General features: G+C 45.0%; 17 non-coding genes and 1 pseudogene across 17 annotated transcripts; all 18 read right to left on the bottom strand.

Annotated features, from left to right (window-relative positions):
• Positions 1–771: 771 nt before the first annotated feature.
• LOC141197291 (U2 spliceosomal RNA) lies at positions 772–962 on the bottom strand. The gene has a single exon (XR_012269547.1). It is a non-coding gene; the product is annotated as a U2 spliceosomal RNA (small nuclear RNA).
• A 1,119-nt stretch (positions 963–2,081) lies between these two features.
• LOC141197568 (U2 spliceosomal RNA) lies at positions 2,082–2,270 on the bottom strand. The gene has a single exon (XR_012269813.1). It is a non-coding gene; the product is annotated as a U2 spliceosomal RNA (small nuclear RNA).
• Positions 2,271–3,064: 794 nt separating this feature from the next.
• LOC141197594 (U2 spliceosomal RNA) lies at positions 3,065–3,156 on the bottom strand (annotated as a pseudogene).
• A 1,118-nt stretch (positions 3,157–4,274) lies between these two features.
• Positions 4,275–4,465, bottom strand: LOC141197497 (U2 spliceosomal RNA). The gene has a single exon (XR_012269748.1). It is a non-coding gene; the product is annotated as a U2 spliceosomal RNA (small nuclear RNA).
• Positions 4,466–5,580: 1,115 nt separating this feature from the next.
• LOC141197301 (U2 spliceosomal RNA) lies at positions 5,581–5,771 on the bottom strand. Its single transcript, XR_012269556.1, has one exon. It is a non-coding gene; the product is annotated as a U2 spliceosomal RNA (small nuclear RNA).
• A 1,115-nt stretch (positions 5,772–6,886) lies between these two features.
• LOC141197492 (U2 spliceosomal RNA) lies at positions 6,887–7,077 on the bottom strand. Its single transcript, XR_012269743.1, has one exon. It is a non-coding gene; the product is annotated as a U2 spliceosomal RNA (small nuclear RNA).
• Positions 7,078–8,192: 1,115 nt separating this feature from the next.
• LOC141197510 (U2 spliceosomal RNA) lies at positions 8,193–8,383 on the bottom strand. Its single transcript, XR_012269761.1, has one exon. It is a non-coding gene; the product is annotated as a U2 spliceosomal RNA (small nuclear RNA).
• A 1,118-nt stretch (positions 8,384–9,501) lies between these two features.
• LOC141197300 (U2 spliceosomal RNA) lies at positions 9,502–9,692 on the bottom strand. The gene has a single exon (XR_012269555.1). It is a non-coding gene; the product is annotated as a U2 spliceosomal RNA (small nuclear RNA).
• Positions 9,693–10,807: 1,115 nt separating this feature from the next.
• On the bottom strand, positions 10,808–10,998 carry LOC141197299 (U2 spliceosomal RNA). Its single transcript, XR_012269554.1, has one exon. It is a non-coding gene; the product is annotated as a U2 spliceosomal RNA (small nuclear RNA).
• A 1,115-nt stretch (positions 10,999–12,113) lies between these two features.
• LOC141197297 (U2 spliceosomal RNA) lies at positions 12,114–12,304 on the bottom strand. The gene has a single exon (XR_012269552.1). It is a non-coding gene; the product is annotated as a U2 spliceosomal RNA (small nuclear RNA).
• Positions 12,305–13,422: 1,118 nt separating this feature from the next.
• LOC141197295 (U2 spliceosomal RNA) lies at positions 13,423–13,613 on the bottom strand. Its single transcript, XR_012269551.1, has one exon. It is a non-coding gene; the product is annotated as a U2 spliceosomal RNA (small nuclear RNA).
• A 1,115-nt stretch (positions 13,614–14,728) lies between these two features.
• LOC141197294 (U2 spliceosomal RNA) lies at positions 14,729–14,919 on the bottom strand. Its single transcript, XR_012269550.1, has one exon. It is a non-coding gene; the product is annotated as a U2 spliceosomal RNA (small nuclear RNA).
• Positions 14,920–16,034: 1,115 nt separating this feature from the next.
• On the bottom strand, positions 16,035–16,225 carry LOC141197509 (U2 spliceosomal RNA). The gene has a single exon (XR_012269760.1). It is a non-coding gene; the product is annotated as a U2 spliceosomal RNA (small nuclear RNA).
• Positions 16,226–17,340: 1,115 nt separating this feature from the next.
• On the bottom strand, positions 17,341–17,531 carry LOC141197531 (U2 spliceosomal RNA). Its single transcript, XR_012269781.1, has one exon. It is a non-coding gene; the product is annotated as a U2 spliceosomal RNA (small nuclear RNA).
• A 1,115-nt stretch (positions 17,532–18,646) lies between these two features.
• On the bottom strand, positions 18,647–18,837 carry LOC141197293 (U2 spliceosomal RNA). Its single transcript, XR_012269549.1, has one exon. It is a non-coding gene; the product is annotated as a U2 spliceosomal RNA (small nuclear RNA).
• Positions 18,838–19,952: 1,115 nt separating this feature from the next.
• Positions 19,953–20,143, bottom strand: LOC141197508 (U2 spliceosomal RNA). The gene has a single exon (XR_012269759.1). It is a non-coding gene; the product is annotated as a U2 spliceosomal RNA (small nuclear RNA).
• Positions 20,144–21,258: 1,115 nt separating this feature from the next.
• Positions 21,259–21,449, bottom strand: LOC141197292 (U2 spliceosomal RNA). Its single transcript, XR_012269548.1, has one exon. It is a non-coding gene; the product is annotated as a U2 spliceosomal RNA (small nuclear RNA).
• Positions 21,450–22,564: 1,115 nt separating this feature from the next.
• LOC141197507 (U2 spliceosomal RNA) lies at positions 22,565–22,755 on the bottom strand. Its single transcript, XR_012269758.1, has one exon. It is a non-coding gene; the product is annotated as a U2 spliceosomal RNA (small nuclear RNA).
• Positions 22,756–22,895: the final 140 nt, after the last annotated feature.

Below are 22,895 nucleotides of genomic sequence, written 5' to 3'. Positions count from 1 at the left end.
TGTCCAGCAGCAGACTGAAGGTGGCTGCTGCTGTGCACAGGTATATAAAGGCTCAGAGCCTATTATGACACGCGCAGCCAGCGTTCCATTGCCACATTCCATCTACTGCAGGCAGGATACCTGGCTGGCTGAATGTCGCTGAGAAGCTCACAGAGACCGCCATAAGCAACAGTTTAACAGAATGCCACAGACTAATCAACCAAACTTTTTGGGTTGGGTTCTCTTTTATAGTCTGCAGGCATTAAATGAAAGAAGTCAGTGTTCCAGCAGAAGGAGACAACGTTTCAGAAAAGGCATTGTAGCAAACCAAAAAAGAAATTTTAAGCGCAGCAGAGTAACCAGCGCACATACCTGTTAGCTCAGGTGAGTTTAAAAGGCTGCTGTTGATAACAAGGGCATTTGCTAAATAGATGGTGTGTGTGCAACAATATACTGAAAGGTCAATTATATTGTGCAGCTTATCTCACCACCTGTAGTTATTTAGGTGAAAGCTCCAAAATGCTTGCCTAATATGTCTGTTTATCCAAAAGGAAGTAAAAAGGGAGAGCTAGAAAGATAGCATTGCATCACATTACATGGCAATGCAATGCACAGTTGCTGAAGTTGAACCAAAATGAGCTTGTAATCTGGCTTCTGCAACTTTGAACATGAAAAATCCAATGAGGAGAAGAAAAGCAAAGCCAAAGAGTCCATCCCAAAATCCGACAAACAAGCAAAATGAACAAAAAACATTGAATTCAATTCTTTCTGATTTTAGAAACTGCATTAAAGAAGGGGTGCACTGGTCCTGGAGATACTGCAATACCAGGTCAATGCGTGGAGTGGACAGAGCAAGCTCTTTTTCCATCTCCCTGTTCTAAAAATCCATTTAATATATGGTCCCCAGATAGGGGACGTATCAGATATTAAACTGATAAGAACAGATACTACACTTGATCTTAGCCAAAAGGCCGAGAAGCGATAACCAGAATTGGTTTCAAACTACGGAGCCACCCAAGGATCCTGAAAAGTCCATTTGTGGAGATGAGCTCCTGGACTCCCGTTAAGAAGACATGTTGTCAACCTCTAGATCCCTTACATGCCTGCACTTTTCGGCTTGCTGCTGCTGCAATCCACGCGTTTTAGATCTGCATAACTCCACCTCTTTAAACACAGCACCTTCACCCCCTGCTGTTCCCACCCGCCTCAACACCGTTGGAAGGGAGGAGAACCAATTAAGGCGGGGGGTGGGGTGGAACGAGCAGCTGTCTACACTTAGCAGGAGGGCTCCTGATTACATACCTCTCCTGCTGCTGCTGCTGCTGCTGGCTGTCCAGCAGCAGACTGAAGGTGGCTGCTGCTGTGCACAGGTATATAAAGGCTCAGAGCCTATTATGACACGCGCAGCCAGCGTTCCATTGCCACATTCCATCTACTGCAGGCAGGATACCTGGCTGGCTGAATGTCGCTGAGAAGCTCACAGAGACCGCCATAAGCAACAGTTTAACAGAATGCCACAGACTAATCAACCAAACTTTTTGGGGTTGGGTTCTCTTTTATAGTCTGCAGGCATTAAATGAAAGAAGTCAGTGTTCCAGCAGAAGGAGACAACGTTTCAGAAAAGGCATTGTAGCAAACCAAAAAAGAAATTTTAAGCGCAGCAGAGTAACCAGCGCACATACCTGTTAGCTCAGGTGAGTTTAAAAGGCTGCTGTTGATAACAAGGGCATTTGCTAAATAGATGGTGTGTGTGCAACAATATACTGAAAGGTCAATTATATTGTGCAGCTTATCTCACCACCTGTAGTTATTTAGGTGAAAGCTCCAAAATGCTTGCCTAATATGTCTGTTTATCCAAAAGGAAGTAAAAAGGGAGAGCTAGAAAGATAGCATTGCATCACATTACATGGCAATGCAATGCACAGTTGCTGAAGTTGAACCAAAATGAGCTTGTAATCTGGCTTCTGCAACTTTGAACATGAAAAATCCAATGAGGAGAAGAAAAGCAAAGCCAAAGAGTCCATCCCAAAATCCGACAAACAAGCAAAATGAACAAAAAACATTGAATTCAATTCTTTCTGATTTTAGAAACTGCATTAAAGAAGGGGTGCACTGGTCCTGGAGATACTGCAATACCAGGTCAATGCGTGGAGTGGACAGAGCAAGCTCTTTTTCCATCTCCCTGTTCTAAAAATCCATTTAATATATGGTCCCCAGATAGGGGACGTATCAGATATTAAACTGATAAGAACAGATTTTTTTTTTTTTTTTTTTTTTTTTGAAAGCCCGAATTCGTGTACAAAACCCGAGTGCGCTTAAAAAAGTGACAAGTGCCACAAAAAAAGTGCACTAGGATGCTGGTCTTCTTGAAACCCTCTCCAAAAGGAGAAGGGTCCCCCAAACCATTCCCCATCCCTCCGAGCCAAAAGGCCACAGCGAGGAACAGGGACAAAAAGCCACCTCCAGCCGAAGCCAGAGGCGACCCAATCTTACCCCCAGCACCTGCCCGAGTTCTCACCCGAGCAAGGCACTGGGAGCCAAAGACTGTGCTCCCCTCCCGGAAGAGGGGAGCCAACAACGCTCTCCTCCCGAAAGAGGAGAGCCAGGGGGGTTCAGGGGGGAGCGGAACCTGATGGCCACACACTCCCCCCCTAGACCTGCCAAGAGAGGAACCCGTAAGGGAACCGCATCCCGACAAAATCCTAGTAGGACGTGACACACGTGAATAAGCGGACACACAGTGACAAAGAAATTAAATAAATAGTGAAGGTTTCACAGTATAATACTGCCCGGACCTTCGACCGGGAATTGAAAAATTCCCCATCCTAAGGCCAGAAGGCCCGGAATAAGGGTGTGTGCGAAGAAAGAAAATTTGAAGTGCTTGTGCAAATGTGCCATAAACTCAAGTGGGGTTCCCAATCCCAGTGAGTTAAGGCACCCCAGGGTCACCACTCCTGGGGCACTTCACACTTCGGGCTTTCGATCTTCCCCGGCCCAATGGCGTCGATCCTGGGGGGCCATGCTTTCCACCAGATGACTATATTAGCCACCTGGCGTACTAACAAGCGCCTAAACCCCAGTGTGCATAATGTATCAATCTACTAGGGCGGCCAACATCCAAAACCACCTTTTCGAAAGATACTACACTTGATCTTAGCCAAAAGGCCGAGAAGCGATAACCAGAATTGGTTTCAAACTACGGAGCCACCCAAGGATCCTGAAAAGTCCATTTGTGGAGATGAGCTCCTGGACTCCCGTTAAGAAGACATGTTGTCAACCTCTAGATCCCTTACATGCCTGCACTTTTCGGCTTGCTGCTGCTGCAATCCACGCGTTTTAGATCTGCATAACTCCACCTCTTTAAACACAGCACCTTCACCCCCTGCTGTTCCCACCCGCCTCAACACCGTTGGAAGGGAGGAGAACCAATTAAGGCGGGGGGTGGGGTGGAACGAGCAGCTGTCTACCCTTAGCAGGAGGGCTCCTGATTACATACCTCTCCTGCTGCTGCTGCTGCTGCTGGCTGTCCAGCAGCAGACTGAAGGTGGCTGCTGCTGTGCACAGGTATATAAAGGCTCAGAGCCTATTATGACACGCGCAGCCAGCGTTCCATTGCCACATTCCATCTACTGCAGGCAGGATACCTGGCTGGCTGAATGTCGCTGAGAAGCTCACAGAGACCGCCATAAGCAACAGTTTAACAGAATGCCACAGACTAATCAACCAAACTTTTTGGGTTGGGTTCTCTTTTATAGTCTGCAGGCATTAAATGAAAGAAGTCAGTGTTCCAGCAGAAGGAGACAACGTTTCAGAAAAGGCATTGTAGCAAACCAAAAAAGAAATTTTAAGCGCAGCAGAGTAACCAGCGCACATACCTGTTAGCTCAGGTGAGTTTAAAAGGCTGCTGTTTATAACAAGGGCTTTTGCTAAATAGATGGTGTGTGTGCAACAATATACTGAAAGGTCAATTATATTGTGCAGCTTATCTCACCACCTGTAGTTATTTAGGTGAAAGCTCCAAAATGCTTGCCTAATATGTCTGTTTATCCAAAAGGAAGTAAAAAGGGAGAGCTAGAAAGATAGCACTGCATCACATTACATGGCAATGCAATGCACAGTTGCTGAAGTTAAACCAAAATGAGCTTGTAATCTGGCTTCTGCAACTTTGAACATGAAAAATCCAATGAGGAGAAGAAAAGCAAAGCCAAAGAGTCCATCCCAAAATCCGACAAACAAGCAAAATGAACAAAAAACATTGAATTCAATTCTTTCTGATTTTAGAAACTGCATTAAAGAAGGGGTGCACCGGTCCTGGAGATACTGCAATACCAAGTCAATGCGTGGAGTGGACAGAGCAAGCTCTTTTTCCATCTCCCTGTTCTAAAAATCCATTTAATATATGGTCCCCAGATAGGGGACGTATCAGATATTAAACTGATAAGAACAGATACTACACTTGATCTTAGCCAAAAGGCCGAGAAGCGATAACCAGAATTGGTTTCAAACTACGGAGCCACCCAAGGATCCTGAAAAGTCCATTTGTGGAGATGAGCTCCTGGACTCCCGTTAAGAAGACATGTTGTCAACCTCTAGATCCCTTACATGCCTGCACTTTTCGGCTTGCTGCTGCTGCAATCCACGCGTTTTAGATCTGCATAACTCCACCTCTTTAAACACAGCACCTTCACCCCCTGCTGTTCCCACCCGCCTCAACACCGTTGGAAGGGAGGAGAACCAATTAAGGCGGGGGGTGGGGTGGAACGAGCAGCTGTCTACCCTTAGCAGGAGGGCTCCTGATTACATACCTCTCCTGCTGCTGCTGCTGCTGGCTGTCCAGCAGCAGACTGAAGGTGGCTGCTGCTGTGCACAGGTATATAAAGGCTCAGAGCCTATTATGACACGCGCAGCCAGCGTTCCATTGCCACATTCCATCTACTGCAGGCAGGATACCTGGCTGGCTGAATGTCGCTGAGAAGCTCACAGAGACCGCCATAAGCAACAGTTTAACAGAATGCCACAGACTAATCAACCAAACTTTTTGGGTTGGGTTCTCTTTTATAGTCTGCAGGCATTAAATGAAAGAAGTCAGTGTTCCAGCAGAAGGAGACAACGTTTCAGAAAAGGCATTGTAGCAAACCAAAAAAGAAATTTTAAGCGCAGCAGAGTAACCAGCGCACATACCTGTTAGCTCAGGTGAGTTTAAAAGGCTGCTGTTGATAACAAGGGCATTTGCTAAATAGATGGTGTGTGTGCAACAATATACTGAAAGGTCAATTATATTGTGCAGCTTATCTCACCACCTGTAGTTATTTAGGTGAAAGCTCCAAAATGCTTGCCTAATATGTCTGTTTATCCAAAAGGAAGTAAAAAGGGAGAGCTAGAAAGATAGCATTGCATCACATTACATGGCAATGCAATGCACAGTTGCTGAAGTTGAACCAAAATGAGCTTGTAATCTGGCTTCTGCAACTTTGAACATGAAAAATCCAATGAGGAGAAGAAAAGCAAAGCCAAAGAGTCCATCCCAAAATCCGACAAACAAGCAAAATGAACAAAAAACATTGAATTCAATTCTTTCTGATTTTAGAAACTGCATTAAAGAAGGGGTGCACCGGTCCTGGAGATACTGCAATACCAGGTCAATGCGTGGAGTGGACAGAGCAAGCTCTTTTTCCATCTCCCTGTTCTAAAAATCCATTTAATATATGGTCCCCAGATAGGGGACGTATCAGATATTAAACTGATAAGAACAGATACTACACTTGATCTTAGCCAAAAGGCCGAGAAGCGATAACCAGAATTGGTTTCAAACTACGGAGCCACCCAAGGATCCTGAAAAGTCCATTTGTGGAGATGAGCTCCTGGACTCCCGTTAAGAAGACATGTTGTCAACCTCTAGATCCCTTACATGCCTGCACTTTTCGGCTTGCTGCTGCTGCAATCCACGCGTTTTAGATCTGCATAACTCCACCTCTTTAAACACAGCACCTTCACCCCCTGCTGTTCCCACCCGCCTCAACACCGTTGGAAGGGAGGAGAACCAATTAAGGCGGGGGGTGGGGTGGAACGAGCAGCTGTCTACCCTTAGCAGGAGGGCTCCTGATTACATACCTCTCCTGCTGCTGCTGCTGCTGGCTGTCCAGCAGCAGACTGAAGGTGGCTGCTGCTGTGCACAGGTATATAAAGGCTCAGAGCCTATTATGACACGCGCAGCCAGCGTTCCATTGCCACATTCCATCTACTGCAGACAGGATACCTGGCTGGCTGAATGTCGCTGAGAAGCTCACAGAGACCGCCATAAGCAACAGTTTAACAGAATGCCACAGACTAATCAACCAAACTTTTTGGGTTGGGTTCTCTTTTATAGTCTGCAGGCATTAAATGAAAGAAGTCAGTGTTCCAGCAGAAGGAGACAACGTTTCAGAAAAGGCATTGTAGCAAACCAAAAAAGAAATTTTAAGCGCAGCAGAGTAACCAGCGCACATACCTGTTAGCTCAGGTGAGTTTAAAAGGCTGCTGTTGATAACAAGGGCATTTGCTAAATAGATGGTGTGTGTGCAACAATATACTGAAAGGTCAATTATATTGTGCAGCTTATCTCACCACCTGTAGTTATTTAGGTGAAAGCTCCAAAATGCTTGCCTAATATGTCTGTTTATCCAAAAGGAAGTAAAAAGGGAGAGCTAGAAAGATAGCATTGCATCACATTACATGGCAATGCAATGCACAGTTGCTGAAGTTGAACCAAAATGAGCTTGTAATCTGGCTTCTGCAACTTTGAACATGAAAAATCCAATGAGGAGAAGAAAAGCAAAGCCAAAGAGTCCATCCCAAAATCCGACAAACAAGCAAAATGAACAAAAAACATTGAATTCAATTCTTTCTGATTTTAGAAACTGCATTAAAGAAGGGGTGCACCGGTCCTGGAGATACTGCAATACCAGGTCAATGCGTGGAGTGGACAGAGCAAGCTCTTTTTCCATCTCCCTGTTCTAAAAATCCATTTAATATATGGTCCCCAGATAGGGAACGTATCAGATATTAAACTGATAAGAACAGATACTACACTTGATCTTAGCCAAAAGGCCGAGAAGCGATAACCAGAATTGGTTTCAAACTACGGAGCCACCCAAGGATCCTGAAAAGTCCATTTGTGGAGATGAGCTCCTGGACTCCCGTTAAGAAGACATGTTGTCAACCTCTAGATCCCTTACATGCCTGCACTTTTCGGCTTGCTGCTGCTGCAATCCACGCGTTTTAGATCTGCATAACTCCACCTCTTTAAACACAGCACCTTCACCCCCTGCTGTTCCCACCCGCCTCAACACCGTTGGAAGGGAGGAGAACCAATTAAGGCGGGGGGTGGGGTGGAACGAGCAGCTGTCTACCCTTAGCAGGAGGGCTCCTGATTACATACCTCTCCTGCTGCTGCTGCTGCTGGCTGTCCAGCAGCAGACTGAAGGTGGCTGCTGCTGTGCACAGGTATATAAAGGCTCAGAGCCTATTATGACACGCGCAGCCAGCGTTCCATTGCCACATTCCATCTACTGCAGGCAGGATACCTGGCTGGCTGAATGTCGCTGAGAAGCTCACAGAGACCGCCATAAGCAACAGTTTAACAGAATGCCACAGACTAATCAACCAAACTTTTTGGGTTGGGTTCTCTTTTATAGTCTGCAGGCATTAAATGAAAGAAGTCAGTGTTCCAGCAGAAGGAGACAACGTTTCAGAAAAGGCATTGTAGCAAACCAAAAAAGAAATTTTAAGCGCAGCAGAGTAACCAGCGCACATACCTGTTAGCTCAGGTGAGTTTAAAAGGCTGCTGTTGATAACAAGGGCATTTGCTAAATAGATGGTGTGTGTGCAACAATATACTGAAAGGTCAATTATATTGTGCAGCTTATCTCACCACCTGTAGTTATTTAGGTGAAAGCTCCAAAATGCTTGCCTAATATGTCTGTTTATCCAAAAGGAAGTAAAAAGGGAGAGCTAGAAAGATAGCATTGCATCACATTACATGGCAATGCAATGCACAGTTGCTGAAGTTGAACCAAAATGAGCTTGTAATCTGGCTTCTGCAACTTTGAACATGAAAAATCCAATGAGGAGAAGAAAAGCAAAGCCAAAGAGTCCATCCCAAAATCCGACAAACAAGCAAAATGAACAAAAAACATTGAATTCAATTCTTTCTGATTTTAGAAACTGCATTAAAGAAGGGGTGCACCGGTCCTGGAGATACTGCAATACCAGGTCAATGCGTGGAGTGGACAGAGCAAGCTCTTTTTCCATCTCCCTGTTCTAAAAATCCATTTAATATATGGTCCCCAGATAGGGGATGTATCAGATATTAAACTGATAAGAACAGATACTACACTTGATCTTAGCCAAAAGGCCGAGAAGCGATAACCAGAATTGGTTTCAAACTACGGAGCCACCCAAGGATCCTGAAAAGTCCATTTGTGGAGATGAGCTCCTGGACTCCCGTTAAGAAGACATGTTGTCAACCTCTAGATCCCTTACATGCCTGCACTTTTCGGCTTGCTGCTGCTGCAATCCACGCGTTTTAGATCTGCATAACTCCACCTCTTTAAACACAGCACCTTCACCCCCTGCTGTTCCCACCCGCCTCAACACCGTTGGAAGGGAGGAGAACCAATTAAGGCGGGGGGTGGGGTGGAACGAGCAGCTGTCTACCCTTAGCAGGAGGGCTCCTGATTACATACCTCTCCTGCTGCTGCTGCTGCTGCTGGCTGTCCAGCAGCAGACTGAAGGTGGCTGCTGCTGTGCACAGGTATATAAAGGCTCAGAGCCTATTATGACACGCGCAGCCAGCGTTCCATTGCCACATTCCATCTACTGCAGGCAGGATACCTGGCTGGCTGAATGTCGCTGAGAAGCTCACAGAGACCGCCATAAGCAACAGTTTAACAGAATGCCACAGACTAATCAACCAAACTTTTTGGGTTGGGTTCTCTTTTATAGTCTGCAGGCATTAAATGAAAGAAGTCAGTGTTCCAGCAGAAGGAGACAACGTTTCAGAAAAGGCATTGTAGCAAACCAAAAAAGAAATTTTAAGCGCAGCAGAGTAACCAGCGCACATACCTGTTAGCTCAGGTGAGTTTAAAAGGCTGCTGTTTATAACAAGGGCTTTTGCTAAATAGATGGTGTGTGTGCAACAATATACTGAAAGGTCAATTATATTGTGCAGCTTATCTCACCACCTGTAGTTATTTAGGTGAAAGCTCCAAAATGCTTGCCTAATATGTCTGTTTATCCAAAAGGAAGTAAAAAGGGAGAGCTAGAAAGATAGCATTGCATCACATTACATGGCAATGCAATGCACAGTTGCTGAAGTTAAACCAAAATGAGCTTGTAATCTGGCTTCTGCAACTTTGAACATGAAAAATCCAATGAGGAGAAGAAAAGCAAAGCCAAAGAGTCCATCCCAAAATCCGACAAACAAGCAAAATGAACAAAAAACATTGAATTCAATTCTTTCTGATTTTAGAAACTGCATTAAAGAAGGGGTGCACCGGTCCTGGAGATACTGCAATACCAGGTCAATGCGTGGAGTGGACAGAGCAAGCTCTTTTTCCATCTCCCTGTTCTAAAAATCCATTTAATATATGGTCCCCAGATAGGGGACGTATCAGATATTAAACTGATAAGAACAGATACTACACTTGATCTTAGCCAAAAGGCCGAGAAGCGATAACCAGAATTGGTTTCAAACTACGGAGCCACCCAAGGATCCTGAAAAGTCCATTTGTGGAGATGAGCTCCTGGACTCCCGTTAAGAAGACATGTTGTCAACCTCTAGATCCCTTACATGCCTGCACTTTTCGGCTTGCTGCTGCTGCAATCCACGCGTTTTAGATCTGCATAACTCCACCTCTTTAAACACAGCACCTTCACCCCCTGCTGTTCCCACCCGCCTCAACACCGTTGGAAGGGAGGAGAACCAATTAAGGCGGGGGGTGGGGTGGAACGAGCAGCTGTCTACCCTTAGCAGGAGGGCTCCTGATTACATACCTCTCCTGCTGCTGCTGCTGCTGGCTGTCCAGCAGCAGACTGAAGGTGGCTGCTGCTGTGCACAGGTATATAAAGGCTCAGAGCCTATTATGACACGCGCAGCCAGCGTTCCATTGCCACATTCCATCTACTGCAGGCAGGATACCTGGCTGGCTGAATGTCGCTGAGAAGCTCACAGAGACCGCCATAAGCAACAGTTTAACAGAATGCCACAGACTACTCAACCAAACTTTTTGGGTTGGGTTCTCTTTTATAGTCTGCAGGCATTAAATGAAAGAAGTCAGTGTTCCAGCAGAAGGAGACAACGTTTCAGAAAAGGCATTGTAGCAAACCAAAAAAGAAATTTTAAGCGCAGCAGAGTAACCAGCGCACATACCTGTTAGCTCAGGTGAGTTTAAAAGGCTGCTGTTGATAACAAGGGCATTTGCTAAATAGATGGTGTGTGTGCAACAATATACTGAAAGGTCAATTATATTGTGCAGCTTATCTCACCACCTGTAGTTATTTAGGTGAAAGCTCCAAAATGCTTGCCTAATATGTCTGTTTATCCAAAAGGAAGTAAAAAGGGAGAGCTAGAAAGATAGCATTGCATCACATTACATGGCAATGCAATGCACAGTTGCTGAAGTTGAACCAAAATGAGCTTGTAATCTGGCTTCTGCAACTTTGAACATGAAAAATCCAATGAGGAGAAGAAAAGCAAAGCCAAAGAGTCCATCCCCAAATCCGACAAACAAGCAAAATGAACAAAAAACATTGAATTCAATTCTTTCTGATTTTAGAAACTGCATTAAAGAAGGGGTGCACCGGTCCTGGAGATACTGCAATACCAGGTCAATGCGTGGAGTGGACAGAGCAAGCTCTTTTTCCATCTCCCTGTTCTAAAAATCCATTTAATATATGGTCCCCAGATAGGGGACGTATCAGATATTAAACTGATAAGAACAGATACTACACTTGATCTTAGCCAAAAGGCCGAGAAGCGATAACCAGAATTGGTTTCAAACTACGGAGCCACCCAAGGATCCTGAAAAGTCCATTTGTGGAGATGAGCTCCTGGACTCCCGTTAAGAAGACATGTTGTCAACCTCTAGATCCCTTACATGCCTGCACTTTTCGGCTTGCTGCTGCTGCAATCCACGCGTTTTAGATCTGCATAACTCCACCTCTTTAAACACAGCACCTTCACCCCCTGCTGTTCCCACCCGCCTCAACACCGTTGGAAGGGAGGAGAACCAATTAAGGCGGGGGGTGGGGTGGAACGAGCAGCTGTCTACCCTTAGCAGGAGGGCTCCTGATTACATACCTCTCCTGCTGCTGCTGCTGCTGGCTGTCCAGCAGCAGACTGAAGGTGGCTGCTGCTGTGCACAGGTATATAAAGGCTCAGAGCCTATTATGACACGCGCAGCCAGCGTTCCATTGCCACATTCCATCTACTGCAGGCAGGATACCTGGCTGGCTGAATGTCGCTGAGAAGCTCACAGAGACCGCCATAAGCAACAGTTTAACAGAATGCCACAGACTACTCAACCAAACTTTTTGGGTTGGGTTCTCTTTTATAGTCTGCAGGCATTAAATGAAAGAAGTCAGTGTTCCAGCAGAAGGAGACAACGTTTCAGAAAAGGCATTGTAGCAAACCAAAAAAGAAATTTTAAGCGCAGCAGAGTAACCAGCGCACATACCTGTTAGCTCAGGTGAGTTTAAAAGGCTGCTGTTGATAACAAGGGCATTTGCTAAATAGATGGTGTGTGTGCAACAATATACTGAAAGGTCAATTATATTGTGCAGCTTATCTCACCACCTGTAGTTATTTAGGTGAAAGCTCCAAAATGCTTGCCTAATATGTCTGTTTATCCAAAAGGAAGTAAAAAGGGAGAGCTAGAAAGATAGCATTGCATCACATTACATGGCAATGCAATGCACAGTTGCTGAAGTTGAACCAAAATGAGCTTGTAATCTGGCTTCTGCAACTTTGAACATGAAAAATCCAATGAGGAGAAGAAAAGCAAAGCCAAAGAGTCCATCCCCAAATCCGACAAACAAGCAAAATGAACAAAAAACATTGAATTCAATTCTTTCTGATTTTAGAAACTGCATTAAAGAAGGGGTGCACCGGTCCTGGAGATACTGCAATACCAGGTCAATGCGTGGAGTGGACAGAGCAAGCTCTTTTTCCATCTCCCTGTTCTAAAAATCCATTTAATATATGGTCCCCAGATAGGGGACGTATCAGATATTAAACTGATAAGAACAGATACTACACTTGATCTTAGCCAAAAGGCCGAGAAGCGATAACCAGAATTGGTTTCAAACTACGGAGCCACCCAAGGATCCTGAAAAGTCCATTTGTGGAGATGAGCTCCTGGACTCCCGTTAAGAAGACATGTTGTCAACCTCTAGATCCCTTACATGCCTGCACTTTTCGGCTTGCTGCTGCTGCAATCCACGCGTTTTAGATCTGCATAACTCCACCTCTTTAAACACAGCACCTTCACCCCCTGCTGTTCCCACCCGCCTCAACACCATTGGAAGGGAGGAGAACCAATTAAGGCGGGGGGTGGGGTGGAACGAGCAGCTGTCTACCCTTAGCAGGAGGGCTCCTGATTACATACCTCTCCTGCTGCTGCTGCTGCTGCTGGCTGTCCAGCAGCAGACTGAAGGTGGCTGCTGCTGTGCACAGGTATATAAAGGCTCAGAGCCTATTATGACACGCGCAGCCAGCGTTCCATTGCCACATTCCATCTACTGCAGGCAGGATACCTGGCTGGCTGAATGTCGCTGAGAAGCTCACAGAGACCGCCATAAGCAACAGTTTAACAGAATGCCACAGACTAATCAACCAAACTTTTTGGGTTGGGTTCTCTTTTATAGTCTGCAGGCATTAAATGAAAGAAGTCAGTGTTCCAGCAGAAGGAGACAACGTTTCAGAAAAGGCATTGTAGCAAACCAAAAAAGAAATTTTAAGCGCAGCAGAGTAACCAGCGCACATACCTGTTAGCTCAGGTGAGTTTAAAAGGCTGCTGTTTATAACAAGGGCTTTTGCTAAATAGATGGTGTGTGTGCAACAATATACTGAAAGGTCAATTATATTGTGCAGCTTATCTCACCACCTGTAGTTATTTAGGTGAAAGCTCCAAAATGCTTGCCTAATATGTCTGTTTATCCAAAAGGAAGTAAAAAGGGAGAGCTAGAAAGATAGCATTGCATCACATTACATGGCAATGCAATGCACAGTTGCTGAAGTTAAACCAAAATGAGCTTGTAATCTGGCTTCTGCAACTTTGAACATGAAAAATCCAATGAGGAGAAGAAAAGCAAAGCCAAAGAGTCCATCCCAAAATCCGACAAACAAGCAAAATGAACAAAAAACATTGAATTCAATTCTTTCTGATTTTAGAAACTGCATTAAAGAAGGGGTGCACCGGTCCTGGAGATACTGCAATACCAGGTCAATGCGTGGAGTGGACAGAGCAAGCTCTTTTTCCATCTCCCTGTTCTAAAAATCCATTTAATATATGGTCCCCAGATAGGGGACGTATCAGATATTAAACTGATAAGAACAGATACTACACTTGATCTTAGCCAAAAGGCCGAGAAGCGATAACCAGAATTGGTTTCAAACTACGGAGCCACCCAAGGATCCTGAAAAGTCCATTTGTGGAGATGAGCTCCTGGACTCCCGTTAAGAAGACATGTTGTCAACCTCTAGATCCCTTACATGCCTGCACTTTTCGGCTTGCTGCTGCTGCAATCCACGCGTTTTAGATCTGCATAACTCCACCTCTTTAAACACAGCACCTTCACCCCCTGCTGTTCCCACCCGCCTCAACACCGTTGGAAGGGAGGAGAACCAATTAAGGCGGGGGGTGGGGTGGAACGAGCAGCTGTCTACCCTTAGCAGGAGGGCTCCTGATTACATACCTCTCCTGCTGCTGCTGCTGCTGGCTGTCCAGCAGCAGACTGAAGGTGGCTGCTGCTGTGCACAGGTATATAAAGGCTCAGAGCCTATTATGACACGCGCAGCCAGCGTTCCATTGCCACATTCCATCTACTGCAGGCAGGATACCTGGCTGGCTGAATGTCGCTGAGAAGCTCACAGAGACCGCCATAAGCAACAGTTTAACAGAATGCCACAGAATAATCAACCAAACTTTTTGGGTTGGGTTCTCTTTTATAGTCTGCAGGCATTAAATGAAAGAAGTCAGTGTTCCAGCAGAAGGAGACAACGTTTCAGAAAAGGCATTGTAGCAAACCAAAAAAGAAATTTTAAGCGCAGCAGAGTAACCAGCGCACATACCTGTTAGCTCAGGTGAGTTTAAAAGGCTGCTGTTGATAACAAGGGCATTTGCTAAATAGATGGTGTGTGTGCAACAATATACTGAAAGGTCAATTATATTGTGCAGCTTATCTCACCACCTGTAGTTATTTAGGTGAAAGCTCCAAAATGCTTGCCTAATATGTCTGTTTATCCAAAAGGAAGTAAAAAGGGAGAGCTAGAAAGATAGCATTGCATCACATTACATGGCAATGCAATGCACAGTTGCTGAAGTTGAACCAAAATGAGCTTGTAATCTGGCTTCTGCAACTTTGAACATGAAAAATCCAATGAGGAGAAGAAAAGCAAAGCCAAAGAGTCCATCCCAAAATCCGACAAACAAGCAAAATGAACAAAAAACATTGAATTCAATTCTTTCTGATTTTAGAAACTGCATTAAAGAAGGGGTGCACCGGTCCTGGAGATACTGCAATACCAGGTCAATGCGTGGAGTGGACAGAGCAAGCTCTTTTTCCATCTCCCTGTTCTAAAAATCCATTTAATATATGGTCCCCAGATAGGGGACGTATCAGATATTAAACTGATAAGAACAGATACTACACTTGATCTTAGCCAAAAGGCCGAGAAGCGATAACCAGAATTGGTTTCAAACTACGGAGCCACCCAAGGATCCTGAAAAGTCCATTTGTGGAGATGAGCTCCTGGACTCCCGTTAAGAAGACATGTTGTCAACCTCTAGATCCCTTACATGCCTGCACTTTTCGGCTTGCTGATGCTGCAATCCACGCGTTTTAGATCTGCATAACTCCACCTCTTTAAACACAGCACCTTCACCCCCTGCTGTTCCCACCCGCCTCAACACCGTTGGAAGGGAGGAGAACCAATTAAGGCGGGGGGTGGGGTGGAACGAGCAGCTGTCTACCCTTAGCAGGAGGGCTCCTGATTACATACCTCTCCTGCTGCTGCTGCTGCTGGCTGTCCAGCAGCAGACTGAAGGTGGCTGCTGCTGTGCACAGGTATATAAAGGCTCAGAGCCTATTATGACACGCGTAGCCAGCGTTCCATTGCCACATTCCATCTACTGCAGGCAGGATACCTGGCTGGCTGAATGTCGCTGAGAAGCTCACAGAGACCGCCATAAGCAACAGTTTAACAGAATGCCACAGACTAATCAACCAAACTTTTTGGGTTGGGTTCTCTTTTATAGTCTGCAGGCATTAAATGAAAGAAGTCAGTGTTCCAGCAGAAGGAGACAACGTTTCAGAAAAGGCATTGTAGCAAACCAAAAAATAAATTTTAAGCGCAGCAGAGTAACCAGCGCACATACCTGTTAGCTCAGGTGAGTTTAAAAGGCTGCTGTTGATAACAAGGGCATTTGCTAAATAGATGGTGTGTGTGCAACAATATACTGAAAGGTCAATTATATTGTGCAGCTTATCTCACCACCTGTAGTTATTTAGGTGAAAGCTCCAAAATGCTTGCCTAATATGTCTGTTTATCCAAAAGGAAGTAAAAAGGGAGAGCTAGAAAGATAGCATTGCATCACATTACATGGCAATGCAATGCACAGTTGCTGAAGTTGAACCAAAATGAGCTTGTAATCTGGCTTCTGCAACTTTGAACATGAAAAATCCAATGAGGAGAAGAAAAGCAAAGCCAAAGAGTCCATCCCAAAATCCGACAAACAAGCAAAATGAACAAAAAACATTGAATTCAATTCTTTCTGATTTTAGAAACTGCATTAAAGAAGGGGTGCACCGGTCCTGGAGATACTGCAATACCAGGTCAATGCGTGGAGTGGACAGAGCAAGCTCTTTTTCCATCTCCCTGTTCTAAAAATCCATTTAATATATGGTCCCCAGATAGGGGATGTATCAGATATTAAACTGATAAGAACAGATACTACACTTGATCTTAGCCAAAAGGCCGAGAAGCGATAACCAGAATTGGTTTCAAACTACGGAGCCACCCAAGGATCCTGAAAAGTCCATTTGTGGAGATGAGCTCCTGGACTCCCGTTAAGAAGACATGTTGTCAACCTCTAGATCCCTTACATGCCTGCACTTTTCGGCTTGCTGCTGCTGCAATCCACGCGTTTTAGATCTGCATAACTCCACCTCTTTAAACACAGCACCTTCACCCCCTGCTGTTCCCACCCGCCTCAACACCGTTGGAAGGGAGGAGAACCAATTAAGGCGGGGGGTGGGGTGGAACGAGCAGCTGTCTACCCTTAGCAGGAGGGCTCCTGATTACATACCTCTCCTGCTGCTGCTGCTGCTGGCTGTCCAGCAGCAGACTGAAGGTGGCTGCTGCTGTGCACAGGTATATAAAGGCTCAGAGCCTATTATGACACGCGCAGCCAGCGTTCCATTGCCACATTCCATCTACTGCAGGCAGGATACCTGGCTGGCTGAATGTCGCTGAGAAGCTCACAGAGACCGCCATAAGCAACAGTTTAACAGAATGCCACAGACTAATCAACCAAACTTTTTGGGTTGGGTTCTCTTTTATAGTCTGCAGGCATTAAATGAAAGAAGTCAGTGTTCCAGCAGAAGGAGACAACGTTTCAGAAAAGGCATTGTAGCAAACCAAAAAAGAAATTTTAAGCGCAGCAGAGTAACCAGCGCACATACCTGTTAGCTCAGGTGAGTTTAAAAGGCTGCTGTTGATAACAAGGGCATTTGCTAAATAGATGGTGTGTGTGCAACAATATACTGAAAGGTCAATTATATTGTGCAGCTTATCTCACCACCTGTAGTTATTTAGGTGAAAGCTCCAAAATGCTTGCCTAATATGTCTGTTTATCCAAAAGGAAGTAAAAAGGGAGAGCTAGAAAGATAGCATTGCATCACATTACATGGCAATGCAATGCACAGTTGCTGAAGTTGAACCAAAATGAGCTTGTAATCTGGCTTCTGCAACTTTGAACATGAAAAATCCAATGAGGAGAAGAAAAGCAAAGCCAAAGAGTCCATCCCAAAATCCGACAAACAAGCAAAATGAACAAAAAACATTGAATTCAATTCTTTCTGATTTTAGAAACTGCATTAAAGAAGGGGTGCACCGGTCCTGGAGATACTGCAATACCAGGTCAATGTGTGGAGTGGACAGAGCAAGCTCTTTTTCCATCTCCCTGTTCTAAAAATCCATTTAATATATGGTCCCCAGATAGGGGATGTATCAGATATTAAACTGATAAGAACAGATACTACACTTGATCTTAGCCAAAAGGCCGAGAAGCGATAACCAGAATTGGTTTCAAACTACGGAGCCACCCAAGGATCCTGAAAAGTCCATTTGTGGAGATGAGCTCCTGGACTCCCGTTAAGAAGACATGTTGTCAACCTCTAGATCCCTTACATGCCTGCACTTTTCGGCTTGCTGCTGCTGCAATCCACGCGTTTTAGATCTGCATAACTCCACCTCTTTAAACACAGCACCTTCACCCCCTGCTGTTCCCACCCGCCTCAACACCGTTGGAAGGGAGGAGAACCAATTAAGGCGGGGGGTGGGGTGGAACGAGCAGCTGTCTACCCTTAGCAGGAGGGCTCCTGATTACATACCTCTCCTGCTGCTGCTGCTGCTGGCTGTCCAGCAGCAGACTGAAGGTGGCTGCTGCTGTGCACAGGTATATAAAGGCTCAGAGCCTATTATGACACGCGCAGCCAGCGTTCCATTGCCACATTCCATCTACTGCAGGCAGGATACCTGGCTGGCTGAATGTCGCTGAGAAGCTCACAGAGACCGCCATAAGCAACAGTTTAACAGAATGCCACAGACTAATCAACCAAACTTTTTGGGTTGGGTTCTCTTTTATAGTCTGCAGGCATTAAATGAAAGAAGTCAGTGTTCCAGCAGAAGGAGACAACGTTTCAGAAAAGGCATTGTAGCAAACCAAAAAAGAAATTTTAAGCGCAGCAGAGTAACCAGCGCACATACCTGTTAGCTCAGGTGAGTTTAAAAGGCTGCTGTTGATAACAAGGGCATTTGCTAAATAGATGGTGTGTGTGCAACAATATACTGAAAGGTCAATTATATTGTGCAGCTTATCTCACCACCTGTAGTTATTTAGGTGAAAGCTCCAAAATGCTTGCCTAATATGTCTGTTTATCCAAAAGGAAGTAAAAAGGGAGAGCTAGAAAGATAGCATTGCATCACATTACATGGCAATGCATTGCACAGTTGCTGAAGTTGAACCAAAATGAGCTTGTAATCTGGCTTCTGCAACTTTGAACATGAAAAATCCAATGAGGAGAAGAAAAGCAAAGCCAAAGAGTGCATCCCAAAATCCGACAAACAAGCAAAATGAACAAAAAACATTGAATTCAATTCTTTCTGATTTTAGAAACTGCATTAAAGAAGGGGTGCACCGGTCCTGGAGATACTGCAATACCAGGTCAATGCGTGGAGTGGACAGAGCAAGCTCTTTTTCCATCTCCCTGTTCTAAAAATCCATTTAATATATGGTCCCCAGATAGGGGACGTATCAGATATTAAACTGATAAGAACAGATACTACACTTGATCTTAGCCAAAAGGCCGAGAAGCGATAACCAGAATTGGTTTCAAACTACGGAGCCACCCAAGGATCCTGAAAAGTCCATTTGTGGAGATGAGCTCCTGGACTCCCGTTAAGAAGACATGTTGTCAACCTCTAGATCCCTTACATGCCTGCACTTTTCGGCTTGCTGCTGCTGCAATCCACGCGTTTTAGATCTGCATAACTCCACCTCTTTAAACACAGCACCTTCACCCCCTGCTGTTCCCACCCGCCTCAACACCGTTGGAAGGGAGGAGAACCAATTAAGGCGGGGGGTGGGGTGGAATGAGCAGCTGTCTACCCTTAGCAGGAGGGCTCCTGATTACATACCTCTCCTGCTGCTGCTGCTGCTGGCTGTCCAGCAGCAGACTGAAGGTGGCTGCTGCTGTGCACAGGTATATAAAGGCTCAGAGCCTATTATGACACGCGCAGCCAGCGTTCCATTGCCACATTCCATCTACTGCAGGCAGGATACCTGGCTGGCTGAATGTCGCTGAGAAGCTCACAGAGACCGCCATAAGCAACAGTTTAACAGAATGCCACAGACTAATCAACCAAACTTTTTGGGTTGGGTTCTCTTTTATAGTCTGCAGGCATTAAATGAAAGAAGTCAGTGTTCCAGCAGAAGGAGACAACGTTTCAGAAAAGGCATTGTAGCAAACCAAAAAAGAAATTTTAAGCGCAGCAGAGTAACCAGCGCACATACCTGTTAGCTCAGGTGAGTTTAAAAGGCTGCTGTTGATAACAAGGGCATTTGCTAAATAGATGGTGTGTGTGCAACAATATACTGAAAGGTCAATTATATTGTGCAGCTTATCTCACCACCTGTAGTTATTTAGGTGAAAGCTCCAAAATGCTTGCCTAATATGTCTGTTTATCCAAAAGGAAGTAAAAAGGGAGAGCTAGAAAGATAGCATTGCATCACATTACATGGCAATGCAATGCACAGTTGCTGAAGTTGAACCAAAATGAGCTTGTAATCTGGCTTCTGCAACTTTGAACATGAAAAATCCAATGAGGAGAAGAAAAGCAAAGCCAAAGAGTCCATCCCAAAATCCGACAAACAAGCAAAATGAACAAAAAACATTGAATTCAATTCTTTCTGATTTTAGAAACTGCATTAAAGAAGGGGTGCACCGGTCCTGGAGATACTGCAATACCAGGTCAATGCGTGGAGTGGACAGAGCAAGCTCTTTTTCCATCTCCCTGTTCTAAAAATCCATTTAATATATGGTCCCCAGATAGGGGATGTATCAGATATTAAACTGATAAGAACAGATACTACACTTGATCTTAGCCAAAAGGCCGAGAAGCGATAACCAGAATTGGTTTCAAACTACGGAGCCACCCAAGGATCCTGAAAAGTCCATTTGTGGAGATGAGCTCCTGGACTCCCGTTAAGAAGACATGTTGTCAACCTCTAGATCCCTTACATGCCTGCACTTTTCGGCTTGCTGCTGCTGCAATCCACGCGTTTTAGATCTGCATAACTCCACCTCTTTAAACACAGCACCTTCACCCCCTGCTGTTCCCACCCGCCTCAACACCGTTGGAAGGGAGGAGAACCAATTAAGGCGGGGGGTGGGGTGGAACGAGCAGCTGTCTACCCTTAGCAGGAGGGCTCCTGATTACATACCTCTCCTGCTGCTGCTGCTGCTGGCTGTCCAGCAGCAGACTGAAGGTGGCTGCTGCTGTGCACAGGTATATAAAGGCTCAGAGCCTATTATGACACGCGCAGCCAGCGTTCCATTGCCACATTCCATCTACTGCAGGCAGGATACCTGGCTGGCTGAATGTCGCTGAGAAGCTCACAGAGACCGCCATAAGCAACAGTTTAACAGAATGCCACAGACTAATCAACCAAACTTTTTGGGTTGGGTTCTCTTTTATAGTCTGCAGGCATTAAATGAAAGAAGTCAGTGTTCCAGCAGAAGGAGACAACGTTTCAGAAAAGGCATTGTAGCAAACCAAAAAAGAAATTTTAAGCGCAGCAGAGTAACCAGCGCACATACCTGTTAGCTCAGGTGAGTTTAAAAGGCTGCTGTTGATAACAAGGGCATTTGCTAAATAGATGGTGTGTGTGCAACAATATACTGAAAGGTCAATTATATTGTGCAGCTTATCTCACCACCTGTAGTTATTTAGGTGAAAGCTCCAAAATGCTTGCCTAATATGTCTGTTTATCCAAAAGGAAGTAAAAAGGGAGAGCTAGAAAGATAGCATTGCATCACATTACATGGCAATGCAATGCACAGTTGCTGAAGTTGAACCAAAATGAGCTTGTAATCTGGCTTCTGCAACTTTGAACATGAAAAATCCAATGAGGAGAAGAAAAGCAAAGCCAAAGAGTGCATCCCAAAATCCGACAAACAAGCAAAATGAACAAAAAACATTGAATTCAATTCTTTCTGATTTTAGAAACTGCATTAAAGAAGGGGTGCACCGGTCCTGGAGATACTGCAATACCAGGTCAATGCGTGGAGTGGACAGAGCAAGCTCTTTTTCCATCTCCCTGTTCTAAAAATCCATTTAATATATGGTCCCCAGATAGGGGACGTATCAGATATTAAACTGATAAGAACAGATACTACACTTGATCTTAGCCAAAAGGCCGAGAAGCGATAACCAGAATTGGTTTCAAACTACGGAGCCACCCAAGGATCCTGAAAAGTCCATTTGTGGAGATGAGCTCCTGGACTCCCGTTAAGAAGACATGTTGTCAACCTCTAGATCCCTTACATGCCTGCACTTTTCGGCTTGCTGCTGCTGCAATCCACGCGTTTTAGATCTGCATAACTCCACCTCTTTAAACACAGCACCTTCACCCCCTGCTGTTCCCACCCGCCTCAACACCGTTGGAAGGGAGGAGAACCAATTAAGGCGGGGGGTGGGGTGGAATGAGCAGCTGTCTACCCTTAGCAGGAGGGCTCCTGATTACATACCTCTCCTGCTGCTGCTGCTGCTGGCTGTCCAGCAGCAGACTGAAGGTGGCTGCTGCTGTGCACAGGTATATAAAGGCTCAGAGCCTATTATGACACGCGCAGCCAGCGTTCCATTGCCACATTCCATCTACTGCAGGCAGGATACCTGGCTGGCTGAATGTCGCTGAGAAGCTCACAGAGACCGCCATAAGCAACAGTTTAACAGAATGCCACAGACTAATCAACCAAACTTTTTGGGTTGGGTTCTCTTTTATAGTCTGCAGGCATTAAATGAAAGAAGTCAGTGTTCCAGCAGAAGGAGACAACGTTTCAGAAAAGGCATTGTAGCAAACCAAAAAAGAAATTTTAAGCGCAGCAGAGTAACCAGCGCACATACCTGTTAGCTCAGGTGAGTTTAAAAGGCTGCTGTTGATAACAAGGGCATTTGCTAAATAGATGGTGTGTGTGCAACAATATACTGAAAGGTCAATTATATTGTGCAGCTTATCTCACCACCTGTAGTTATTTAGGTGAAAGCTCCAAAATGCTTGCCTAATATGTCTGTTTATCCAAAAGGAAGTAAAAAGGGAGAGCTAGAAAGATAGCATTGCATCACATTACATGGCAATGCAATGCACAGTTGCTGAAGTTGAACCAAAATGAGCTTGTAATCTGGCTTCTGCAACTTTGAACATGAAAAATCCAATGAGGAGAAGAAAAGCAAAGCCAAAGAGTCCATCCCAAAATCCGACAAACAAGCAAAATGAACAAAAAACATTGAATTCAATTCTTTCTGATTTTAGAAACTGCATTAAAGAAGGGGTGCACCGGTCCTGGAGATACTGCAATACCAGGTCAATGCGTGGAGTGGACAGAGCAAGCTCTTTTTCCATCTCCCTGTTCTAAAAATCCATTTAATATATGGTCCCCAGATAGGGGATGTATCAGATATTAAACTGATAAGAACAGATACTACACTTGATCTTAGCCAAAAGGCCGAGAAGCGATAACCAGAATTGGTTTCAAACTACGGAGCCACCCAAGGATCCTGAAAAGTCCATTTGTGGAGATGAGCTCCTGGACTCCCGTTAAGAAGACATGTTGTCAACCTCTAGATCCCTTACATGCCTGCACTTTTCGGCTTGCTG

This window comes from Phyllobates terribilis, unplaced genomic scaffold (genome assembly GCF_046119375.1).
Source record: "Phyllobates terribilis strain yellow unplaced genomic scaffold, ASM4611937v1 Scaffold_84__1_contigs__length_6523798, whole genome shotgun sequence".
In the NCBI taxonomy this organism is placed as follows: domain Eukaryota; kingdom Metazoa; phylum Chordata; class Amphibia; order Anura; family Dendrobatidae; genus Phyllobates; species Phyllobates terribilis.
Note: the sequence above shows the minus strand (reverse complement) of the source record. Positions and strands in the feature narration are given on the sequence as shown.